This window comes from Pygoscelis adeliae, unplaced genomic scaffold (genome assembly GCF_000699105.1).
Source record: "Pygoscelis adeliae isolate BGI_AS28 unplaced genomic scaffold, ASM69910v1 Scaffold659, whole genome shotgun sequence".
Taxonomy (NCBI): Eukaryota; Metazoa; Chordata; class Aves; order Sphenisciformes; family Spheniscidae; genus Pygoscelis; species Pygoscelis adeliae.
The window spans coordinates 88,188-101,179 of record NW_008825546.1 but is presented as its reverse complement, the minus strand read 5'-3'; the positions used below and the strand labels follow the sequence as shown (position 1 = coordinate 101,179).

General features: G+C 38.6%; 1 protein-coding gene across 1 annotated transcript in view; it reads right to left on the bottom strand.

Annotated features, from left to right (window-relative positions):
* The window catches only part of MTMR3 (myotubularin related protein 3), an 82,344-nt gene that overhangs the window by 47,324 nt on the left and 22,028 nt on the right, over window positions 1-12,992 (bottom strand). The window contains exon 2 of the mRNA XM_009332031.1: window positions 3,170-3,250. The gene's annotated coding sequence lies outside the window, so the exon portion shown is untranslated. The remainder of the gene's footprint in view (window positions 1-3,169; window positions 3,251-12,992) is intronic.

Below are 12,992 nucleotides of genomic sequence, written 5' to 3'. Positions count from 1 at the left end.
AATGCATCTGGTTTCAGCTTCTAACCTTTGGTTCTCACTGTACGTTTTTCAGATTACGTGATGTGCCATTCTCCTTGATGTACAAGGCTTAAAAAATGAGCCTCCTGCTCAATCAAATTTAAAATGATGGCTGGCTAAGCAACAGGCTTATTTGTCCAACCAACCTCTATCTTACAGCTCATCCGTCAAGAAAGGCACAGACTGGATTAACCTTGCGGTATATCCTGATATAATGAAGACTAATGATTCAAGGGAAGATGGGTTTAAAAACTGTAAGGTTTACACAAATCTCCTTCTCCATCCTTAAAACAATTATAAGCTTACACATGCAGCTATCAGGTCTACAGCCAGCCCGAAGAGCGATGAAGAGTTAGGGCATATTTATATGAGGACACCTCCGTTACCGTTCCTGTAGGCTGCTGGAGGCAGGCTGTTGGCACGACTGCCTTCTGCAACCAACTGCCTCTTCACCACTGCCAATTCTGCTCTTCCAGAATAGCAGCCGCTTAAAGTCATTAAGACCAAACATCTCCAGATCAATTCATCTAGACAATTTATGTACAACTTGAACAAAGCTTTAAACATTAATAGTAAAGCCTTCTGAATATAAAAAATACCTTGCTATTTCAGAAAATTCCTTCAACTTCAAGCACAATTATCAAAGAAACACCGACCTAATTAAAAAGATGAGCTTTATTACAAATCTAAAGCATGCTTAGTATCACTGATGAAAAGTTTTAATATATTAGGCACTGTGCTGTAACAAAATTGTTCTTTTATACTTCAGATTGATTAGATATATTTTTAAAGCTTACTATATAACCATCTACATATCAATAAAAACAGTATTAGCTTAGAAAATCAGGTCTTTTAAAATTTCTTACAGCTGTGCACCTAAAATCCAGCATAAACCATCAGCAAAGACTATCCAAATTACTGCAGAACAAGTTTCTTATTCTAATTGCTGCATTCAGCTGCAAAACAGCTTCTATTATAATGCTGTGGCTTTTCACATGAATCTGAGAATCTTCCTTTCTAAGGTGAATTTTGGGAAAGCTGTGTGAAAAAATATGGCGGTTTCAGTTTTAATCAGGATTATCAGATATAAACTGTGATGTTGCGAAGATAAACGGTACAAGAACTTATAAGACTGGTTCTAAAACAAGTAGTTTGCATGCTCACACTGCTTCTAGGTATTAGAGAAATACTTCATCAACTTAACCGCCACAACACAAAAGTACTTCTAAAAATTGCTGGCAAGAGTAGCAAGAAACATTGAATTGTTAGAATGAAGTTCACTGATCTGATGGACAGTGAATATACCGTAAGAAATAATTCATTTCCCATCATGTCAACAAGATGATCCCACTCCCTTCATGATCTCACGATCACTGGACTGAGCCCAAGGGAAAGGAAACACACCACTGGGACCAGGGACGGGGACCACACACTATTCTCAGCAGCAGCCCATACTGAGACTGTGTGAATTAACTCTGAAACCACACTTTCGATCTCCATTGCTTTCTGTACCAAAGCTTTCTAATCCATTTCCATCCATACCTTTAGCAAACTCTTCCAGGTTAGTCATGTGAATAGAAAAAGGATCGCAGTGCTTGTGTGACACCTAGTACAGGGATTTCTGACCCTCACTTTTAAGAGCACTGCCTTAGCAGTGAGAACAAGAACATTCTTCATCTTGTCAACTCCAACAAGCCACCCCTGTTGAATTTTACCCATGATAATTAACACACCGTGCTACTCTGAAGGACAGCTTGATACAAAGGGAGACTAGCACAAACGGGCTGAAGAAATCTATTCTCAAGTTGACCCATACCATTTTTTTTGATTAGTTGCAGAATGGAATCCGATTCCTCGTTTTGTTTAACTGCAGCTGGCAAATAATCAGCTCGTCCATGACAGTAAAAACCTTCTCCCAGAAATGAAATGGAAATGTTCAAATGCAGCTTAGATAATAACTGACCAAGAAAACATTTTCATAAAAAGCACCCTCAAATTCAGGCTCCCGCTTATAAATAGGATCACGTATATACAGTAGGTAGCTTATACATAGTGTAGTGAAACTTGTTTTTGTTGTTAGCAATAGTATTTTTTGTCAGGACTGAGGCCAAAAAAGGTTATGTTATCAATTTACTGTGCTGCCCTTTCAACTGTGGTTTCACGTATATTAAATTACACCAAAAAAGAGGTTAGTCTTGTTAATTCTCCATCCTTATGTTCTGCTTGAAAGGACAGAATGATTACTAAAGGTTGTAACCTCAGATTCTGTTCAGCCAGTACGGGAACATCTTAATTACCTTTCATTTCAGATGTGCCTTCTGGTCTAAATTATGTACATAATTAAGACTAGCAATAAACATCTGTTTGCCAGTGATTCTAAACAAAAAAGATTATATAATTCACATATATTTAAATGTAGTTGGACTTATAGCAAGGGAAAAGAAAAACTGGAGGGAAAAACAGGAAAAAGGAAGTACCCAAGCATTTCACCTTGTTCCCCTGCCTTCCCTGTCCAGATCCTGAATTCCATTTACTTTAGCATCAAAATCAGACTGAGTTGACCCTCAGCCTCAAAACATAGCTATTTAAACGCTGTGTCACAGTTGCCCTGTAAGTTTTAGATAGGAATCCAAAGGCTTTGGCAAAGAAGCCTTAGAAAATTTGAGAATGAAATATTCAAGAACGCGATCTAGCTTTAGCAAAAGACGCTTATGTTACAAACTGAAAACACTTCTTCCCTTTTCACAGGTGGAAGGAAATTATTCTGAGATAAGAATAAACACTTAGTTTCCCACATTTCAATCCCTGACAGCAAGATTTCCCCTCTTTCCTGGCACCACATGTAGAAGTAACTGAATAGCTTTCAAAAGTATTTACTGGGGAAGTAGCTAACAACATGGGCATTTGCATATTACTCAGGAATAAGAGCAGGATAGACAAAGACTCATGTTTGAAGACTGTGTACAACTAAGAATCAGAAGTCTTTTTTTTTTTTATAATTAAAGGTTGTAAAATTCCAACTCGGTAAAATACTGATTTTTGTCTAACATCTTGGAAAACACTTCATTTAATTAAGAGAGTAATCAATGGTAACCGTAGAATCCACCTTCATCAGGTAGCTCGTCTTACCAAAACAATACAAGTAGCTTACCAAAGAATGAGAGATAATAAAACAGTCCTCTTTGTCCCAGAAAGTTTCAAACAATACTCTTCCAATACTTCACATTGGCAACTGCAAATAAAAAGACAGTACTTTAAAACATGAACCTTCATTTAAAAAAAACCCACTTCGTAAATAGCTAGCAACTTATACAAGAAACTCAACTGTTATGTTAGTCTTAATTAAAGAAGAGAAGTAAAAAGTACTAACTACTGTGTAAGTTGTAACTACCGAGATCTTAATATGCCCAAAGAGGGAATTCAACGATCGGATTCTGATGGGGACACGTGTGCTGGTTAAGGCCTCTTTTCTGGTAAGGAACAGTCCAGAAATTGTGGCCGCAAAGCAATTCAAATTTTTTTTAAACTTCTTTGGTACACAGAAGCGGGGCGGGGGGGGGAATTACCTAGCAATACAAGCTACAGGAGAGCTCTTTTATAGAAGATCTAACTGGTTTTGTACTGATCTTCAAAAGTGTTTTTTAATTTTATGCTAAAACTAGCTTCCCCCCCCCCAAGAAAGCAGATGAAGACCTCCAAACAGTGGTTACTGCCTAAGTACTTTTGGACAAAGCTGCAAAAAAGCCAAGGTGAACGGCAATGCTCAGATGATACCATTCCTCCCAAGCCCTATCTTTTTGACTTTCCAAGTGCTGTACAAACAATTACTTCCTCAAAAATACATTTAAGTATTGGGTTGCAAATACGTATTTGGCAAAAAAATTATATGGAGAAAATATCAGATTTGCTTCATTCCTACGCAGTCACTTCAGTAGGTATTCACAGACGTCTTCTATAGCATCTGAATGACTGCCGGGACACAAAGTTCTCTACTAAAATACCCAAACACTAAAATTGAAGTTCCAGACTAAAACCAACCATTCCTAAAGCATGCAAGCAGCCAAACTGATGGAATATCACTCCCTTGTACCCAATGTACCAGAAGATTTGCTCTTCACAATAACTTGGAAGCCATCCCAAGAGCATGCTGCACGTGTACGTGCCTGGAAAGTCTAACTTCTATAAACATATAATCCTGCTGCTAGAAATAGTTTGCTTGTACTCTGATGTGCCACAACTAGTGATAATTTTCACATTCTGGTCCATTAAAAAAAATAAATCTCTACTTTGCATTTGTTGTGTCCTTTAGTTTATGGTTTATGACAGGGAAAAAATAAAAAATACTTTCAGTACACAAACAAGGATATATAATTTTAGGACTGACGTAGTAGAAAGAAGTGCTTTAAAAAGTAAACTTAAATGCATCAAGCAAAAGAAATTCTAGTATTTCACACAGTGGACATACTTTAGGGGAATCTCATACGTATCTACATTCAGCTATTATTTAAAAAAGCTGTGACATTAGGATGCTCCGCTTTAACAGAAAACACCCTATGAACGGTCACAACTGTTAAAAACCTCAGCTCATCATGAACTACAATTTTATAAAATAGTTTCTAAAAGCAACATTTGGTTACCTGCAACAGAGGTCAACTTTTTTTTTATTTTAAAATATCTCTCAACCAACAAGCCAAATGCCACTCCCAATAGCTTTATGGGTTGGTAATTAAACATGGCACGCAAAGCAGAAAGGACGGAGTTTTACTTTGCGGTACCAGCTTGATCATGCAACAAGTTCAACTTCACAGCTGCTTAGTTGTACAAAGTCACCTTTGACGGGAATACTTAGCAAGTTTATTAAACAAACAAACAAACAAACAAACTCTGTGAAGGCAGCCTACGCAACTCTAGAATGACTCTTCAGAGAGTTTTCTGGCTGCGTCCTTGCTTTTAAAAAGGCAAGATACACATTTAGGGTAGCAGGAGGTAGACTTATTTTGTGTGGTTTAGGTCCAAGAAAAAAAAACCTTCACAAAATCTGCAACAAGCTTTTTATTGAATTTAATGAGGTTTGGAAGAAGCCACTGAATTTCAAGAGTTTTATAGAGAAGTTTCAAAACAGGAGAAAAATGTTCCAATATAAGCATTAATAATTCCGCTTTATTCCTGCCAGTATTCAGAAAACACTTCATGACACGCTCATCAGCATTCCTCTTGCAAGCCTGCTAGTCACAGATAAGCACCTCAAATGTTATCACTTCCTTACTCAACAACTTGTGCCAAAATAAAAAAAAAAAAGCTGACTGTAAGAAGAAACATCGCTATCAAGTCTACTACCATCTCAAAACCAGTAATTACTTAAGGGAGGCGCAATCCCAAGTACTGGCGTATAACTGTTTAATTAATACAGCTAAGCACATTTAAGTCTGCTGCCCCTGAGGAGGGTGAGGCAGCCTCCCCCCCACCGTGTACTCCCACCATTGCCTTTGCATCAGCTCTTCTGTTTGATCCACAGAGAATATATTCAGCACCGTTAGGAAAGCAAAGGGTAGAAGATGGAAAAGGGAACAGGACCGTTTCTTTCAGTAAATCCTTACTACGTGCCTAGTAAGGGAATCGGCTTTGTGCCGTCTTTCTTATTACGCTGTCACATTCTCATAGCTGGGTTGATTTAGACTTTTTTTAAATTTAAGCACAGGTGCTGAAGGACATATTAACATTGTCCAATTTAAATGCATAAGAAGTCATTCTGCTATAGGGCTCCAGTACTTAAGGCAACGTGAACAGGAACACTTAAACTGAGCTTCTGCTTTGAGCCATCCTCTTAGGATGCTTCTCAGTTGACTATTTTGGGAACTCAGGCATCAGGTGAACACTTGAACTAGCACATAGGCCTTGTCTCCATTGTTTTTTTCTTGGAAGATGCTATGGAGGAGTAGCGTAGTGGGATGATATATCAATCACATTGTAATAGCGAGACACATGTAATAATATAATTGCGGGGGGAAATTCAGAGTAATGGTTGAGCACTGCAACAGGTTTCCAAGCTGTAGAACCTCCATCCCTGGAGATATTCCAAAACTGACCAGCTCTCGAGCAACCGGATCCAACATCAAAGTTGGCCCTACAACACCTACAAGGGTGTCAGACTACATGACCTCCAATCTAAATTATACCATGAGTCTGTGACAATGTTTTTCTTGACATTTATTTAAACAAATCATTGGCAAATAGTTAGGAAAAACACTCTTGAGAAGTTTTAATAAACATGTTTGTTTAATCCGAAGATTGGAAAGTAGTCACTTCAGTTTCTTAGCTGAAAGGTTGTATCTAGCAAGAAGAGAAGAGGTATGGTTTGATAAGCATAAAGTGAAATGACAGAAGGGAAGAATAGCTTTGGAAAAAAACAAATCCAAGTTTTCCCTAGCCACAGACAAAGCTATCCTCATAAAGATGCAGACAAACAAAACCAAACGAAACTTTCTTCTGGTAACTGACTATTTTGAAGGTGTATTTTTTCCTCCCTTTGCTGAAATATGGCATTTCTGCATTGGTTATGCCACACCATGTCACAACCTTAATGTTACGCAAGTGCAGCTTCTGATTAAGAGTTCTCCATTTCTGTTTACATTTCTAACTTCGCAATATTACTGTTCCCATATAACCTAGCTCTGCAGTGACTGAACCTCCTCTTGCACCATGTTATCACACCATTTCACCACCTTTTTGTTTGGCCGCTTTCTGCCCAGCTTTAGCTCACATATTGGTTATAGACTGCTATAAACTCCTAGTGGATTTTAGCTTGCTCTCCCCTAAAACTATTTTTACCCTATTCTTAGCGTGCTAAGGAATAGGAACAAAGTACTACTATCAGCTACCTACCACTGGGGGTGATGCGGTTAGCTTGTGGCTGAGGTAAAAACCACAGAGGGGATGCAAGCACTGGGACTGCTACCCTGAATACAGTTCCTCCTGAGGCTGGGTAGCGCAAGGTTTATAGAAATCTGTTTTCAAACATGTACACAGAGAAGGAGCAATGTTGATATTCAAGGAGGTATTTTCCCGACTGCCACGTGTCTTCTCCTCTATCATACACTTCCCCAGATTAAGTTACATAATTTCCAGCTTGGAAAGGAGTTGAATATGAAGCATACGCATTGATACTCAAAACGCACGGCAGAATAAGCAGAGATCAACAGCCATACGAAATATCTCACTTTCCCGTAACGCAGACGGGAAGTGTCCTACGTAAGAGCATTTTGAAACCACCTTATTCCATTTTCAATTCTACCCGTGCTTCTATGAGTGAAGAATAATATTAATTATAAGAGTCCAAAGCATCAAAAAAGTTTTGTCAACATCTGTCACTGCACCGAGTCATACATCAACAGTAGGCAATTTATTTTCCCGTGGAACCCTTTATAGGTAGGCATATTAGTTTCCTTCATCTTCCCACTCAGAAGAGGCATTAATCTGTTTTTAAAGCAGTTTGATTAAGCTGATTATCTTTGCACACTAGTTAAAAAGATCACTTCTCTTACACTCTCCAAAAATTAAATGCAGAAGCAACAGTTCAAAGCGAAAACAAAAAACATCTCAAACAGTAAGCAAAGCTTGAAATGGCAGAAGAATGCAGTAGGCAAGAACTGCTGAGACTGGGGCTAACAGCTAATGGTAGTAAAGAAAAATTTAATCTTGCATTAAGAAAGGTCCATTTTTCCATAATTGATGTAAAGAATACAAATCAGTGGAACTCTAAGTGGGACTATAGTATTAATTATTCCAATAAATAAAGAGGTTTTTTAGGAAAGTGTTTCTGAATAAAAGATTATGTATCAGTATGCTCCTTCACCGATCTCAAAACAACCCCGGTCAAAAGACCACAGCAAGCTTGAAACCAAAATCTGAAGAAAATGACACTTTTTCCTTACAAGATTTTAGGTTTTCTTTTCTTTGAATTCCTTTTTCATTTGGATAAAACCCTGAGATCAAAATGCTGCAATTGTTCATACATAAGCCAGGATACAATTTACCCATCAGACATCTTCTGATGAACCACTGGAAGTTTACAGCTCAAATTAAGAACCCATTCTATCATTTTCCTTTTATTTCAATTAGCCTGTAGTCCTCAATTTTATGTGCATGACAGACAAGTAACATCTACCAAGGAGGACCAACAAGCTACATAGATCAGTCTGAACTGTGGAGAGATCTGCAAGGATGGGATGCGAATCCAGTAGTTTTATCTGAAAGCTGACAGGACACGGAACACTGACCAGGGCCTGAGCTGGTGGAAACTCAGTAGACCTGTGCAGGTTCTAAGCTAGAAAGGTGACCAAGTGTGCCGCGGAGGGGATATTATGTCAAAAGGTAACCAAAGAGCCATGAAAAGTAGGGCAATATTGGATTGAAGTTATGAAACAGAAAAAGCAAAGGAGCAAGAGTGAGACCGGGCAGCAAAAGTTTCCATTTGAAATGGCAGATCAGAGTAAGAAGGGAATCATTTGCTCCTCATACTTCCCATTTTCCACTAAGGTCCTCACAGCCCATTTGCCATGAGTCACACCCCCTCACTTATTCCTTCCTTTCTAGAAGAAAGGCAACAGACAGAGATAAAGAGGTTGTTAATCAAAGCCTCAAAGGTTTTACTCATCCTCCCAAAACTCCTATTCATCCCCCTTCCCTCCTCCAGTAGCATTTTGCTTTACATCAGTCCGTTCTGTTAACCGAATGAGTACTGGCACAGAGGCAGCTGCTGCTCTAGGGGAGCGGCGTTACACAACGCCCATCAGGACAGGCTCCTTACGTGTTGTATTTTATTGACAGTCTATGCAACGCTAGAGAGATCTACAAGTAAATAAAAGAAAGTTTTGAAAATAGGGAGAACTAAGAAGCAATTACAATCTGAAGACTCCATCAGAGTTTCAAGTTATACTCCCACGAGGTTTTTTTTTCCCCATTGAACTACTTCAGGACAACATAAATGCAGTTACAGCTATTAGCTCCTAAGTGTGTAAGTTGACCTCATTTTCACCATACTTTGTCTGGCACAAAGCTTTTAAAACCTCTTTAACAAAACACCACTCAATGATTTTGTCATAAGACAACGTTATTGAAGTACCAAGTACCTGCTATGAATAAACATTTATTTCTCAATGCATTCAAGTAGGTTAAGTTATTATAAGGTGTCCATAACAGGAAGCTCAGCCCCCCACAGAGGCTCAGAGCAACAGCACTGATCAGCTACACAGCTAGGAACAGGCAGGACACAGAAAAGTCTGTTTTCTGTTATCGAGGCCTATAACGAGACATGACTTTCTTTTATTGCACACCTTGCACAATGCAATTCTGGACTAGTTTTAATCCATTAATTCTTAAATTGCATTGAAGAAACCTGTTCTGTCAAGGAGGCCATTTGGGTAAGATGCACATCCACCTTCACTGCCTTCATCTAGGAAGAGAAGGCCATTTGAGAGGCTCAGTGTTCAATGACTTACACTGGACTACCTTACACAAGTGTGAAAGTTAATAATTTCAAATGGCCTAACACTAGCTCTTGGTAAAATTGTAGCACACTCCACAAATGCTTTTTTAATGTGACACTTCAGGTGTTTTTGCTTTAAAATAGACTACGTTTGCATTCCCTGAAACATGGTGAGCCATCAGGAAAGGGTACTGCTCCAATACTCCTCCCCAACAAAACGCTCCCCCCTTCCTTATCTTACACTAACTCTGACATTTCAGACTCTGCATGACATAATCCAACTCTAGATGTGAGACAAAACTAATCCAGAAAGAAGTCAGATTATGGAACCACTACTCTACAGTGTTGCCTATGTTGTTTGCTGCCAGAGCAGATGCTGATAAAAAGCATAGCCTGAAAGCAACTGCATGACATTTAGAATTTAAAGAATTTGAGGCAGCTTAAGAATCACTTCAACACCTGCAGAAGTGACATTTTCTTTACAGAACTAGTCAATCAGCTTGCTTATCTCTTCAACTACCTACATATTTATTTCTCAAAGCATTAAGTAGGCTAAGTTTAAATGGCAGAGTTTACAGTTCAAATACCAATTACCCTCAAAAAGCCCTGATCTGCATTAGAGCTATTAAGCATACAACTGTATCCTGCACCAACAGGAACTGAAGGTGTCTTTAGGTATAATACACAGCAATGATATTTCTGCCAGCATCCGCAAACTCAGGCATGAAGAGCTAGTCTCTTCCAACCAACCATGGCAAGGGATAAGTATGTTTGATCACAGCATTAGTACTACTGTTTATTTACAGTATAAAATAGTAAGTGATTTACAGTATAAAATAGTAATTCAATAATAGTAATTCAATACAAGAAAAACGTTGAGTTCAGGTATTTCTTTATTAGTACATGCAAAACAATCCTGGTCACAACTGAATCAAGTAATCATATTGAAAGAGCTGACCTAGGTAGAGAGACAGCTTTATTTAGTCACAAGAGACCCCTTTTTATGAACTGACCACCTAAATGTCACATTTCAGCAGTTAAATCAAGGATCAGGCTAGCTTTTCTAGGATCAAACAGCTGTTTTCTAGAGAGCAGTCCAAATACTTGTTTGGGCATCATCCGCAAGACTGCCAAGACATCAACAGCACTCACTGTTCAGCCAGCCACTTAATATGTGTAAATACTGTAAGGCAAAAGTCAAATTATGAAGAGATAAAACCATGTGTGCTTCTGCATGATAAGGAGACCAGCAAGAGCTGGGTAAGGAAACACCAGCAGCTTAAGTGAGTATAAGGAATTTTCTGCTAGCTCCTATTTAGACAGCAAGTTCCAGTTTAAAGCCAGACACATGATTTACCAGGACAGGTTACTGCCTTCCTTACATTTGAGCAGCTAATCCCTTCCAGACTAGAACAAACAGGTTATTGCATCAATCCGCTTCCAGTTTCAACTTCTCCAAACTTTCAGCGGTATGCTCTGTTGCTAGTCAAGTTTTCTACAGAGGGAGAGAAGACTCACACTAGCATTGCCCTTCAGCTGGGCACAGCAGTGAAGTGCTTAGGCTCCCAATATGTATTAAGACACACACAGAACTCGGATGCCTTCCCCAGTTAAGGAGGCTTCCTATATTTAGATCACAAGGGACAAACTGGTTTGGCTAATCTACCAGCACGCTGCCTCCAAGAAACCTGCTATTTGACATCCTTTCTTTGGTCAGGTGATTCAGTTCACTAAACCTAGGAGAAAAAGCAGGAAGAGCAAATACCTTTTCTCCTATAGTTAAATCACTTCAGTATCTTCCAAATATTAAGACAGTTGTTTATTCCCATCTTGTTCCACCCATGGAAAGTCACAGTTACTTTCAGAAGCAGGAAGTGTAAATGACAAAATACTACTTTCCATCTGCAGGTTGCACTTAAGACCTGGAGATGGGACTCCACAACTAAAATAAAAGGCAAGCAAAGAAAGGTAGTCTTAAAAAGGGTCCTACAAACACATGCAGGAAGAGGACACCGAGCCATCTGCATATCAAACTACAGTGAGGAGCTCTGAACAGCCGAGACTGCATCTTGCCTGCGAGCAATATGGATTTAAATACCAAGGATTTAAACAGCATTTGTACATGGCCCTTCTTTGATGTGGGAGGCAGGAGGCACAGTAAGATACACAAGACTATTTAAGATCACCTAAAGAAATTTGAAGCTAGTTATGGAAATTGAAACACATTAAGACTAGTTTTGAAGGTCAATTACATATGAGTATCTAGTATTAAATAGAGAGGTCTTCAATAGACTAGTTAATTTTGTCACACTGCAAAATTTATTCCTCTAAAGGCACAACAGTGGTGTTTTAAAACCAGTTGGCTCTATTATGTAAATTTTTTTAGCTTATTTATTTTTAAGTCCAGGAGCCCTCCAGCTACTAAACTGAGGTAGTATGCTATGCAACGATCTTGTTCGAATCTTGAATATGTCAAAGGCAAGAACAATTACAATTTCTAAAGTAGAAAGTGTTTCCAGACTACCCGGGGAGGCTGAGTTCAGTCATAACTCCCTAAAATCTTTTTTCTGTGTAACAACTTCCATAATGCTGAAAGTATACATGCTTGTCATTTACACTGAAGTTGAACAGACATTCAGAGCCAGGAAAGAATTCACTTGGATTAGCAAGATATGCTTATTCTGAAAAACTAAACAGCATGAAGCCAAAGTTAAATATATTTAGGCATTTCAGAGAGGCACCAAAGAAGGTTTTGTGGCTGTTTAAGGCACATAGGTGTATCAAAACACTGAGTTTCAGTTAGAGTTGAAATTAAGTTCTGCAATAGACTGCAACTCTGCTAGTGAAACAAGGTTTGATGTATCTGCAGCTAATATTTACTAGCCACAGTCTGTCCCCTCTCCCCCCCTACATTTAAAGTTAAAAATCCATTGACCTAAATGTTCAAGTTTCCTTAGGAGGATACCAGCAGATACTTGCCTTATGCAGAAAATGGAATCAATCCTATATGGTAACTGTATCTCCTTTGAAATCACTGTTTCAATGGCAACATCAACAACAGGAATTAGTTTCTCTAGGGAACATGAAGATTTAGGTCTGGATTTCTACCTGTCACTTAAATCAACCCACACTAAGTTCTATATAGCTGATTAGTTTTTACCAAAGAGGTATTACTCCAGTATCCTATTTTATACTAAATGCCCTTTACTAATTTGTCATGCTTTCTTTAATGCAAGATAGTAACAAGCATCTGTATGTACAGGCAAATGCATGCCTACAACAATTCAACACTAGAAGCGCTTGATCTACAGCAAGCTTTGTTTCTAGTATTGAATTGTTGTAGGCATGCATTTGCCTGTCTATACAGACACATGTTCTGGTGAACTCTAATGGGACTATCCAGAACACACTCTCCCCCAAAATTTGCTTTAGTGCAGATTCATTCAAGTCAGGCAAACCCCGATTTAAAACCTCTCACTTATTTTCCCTA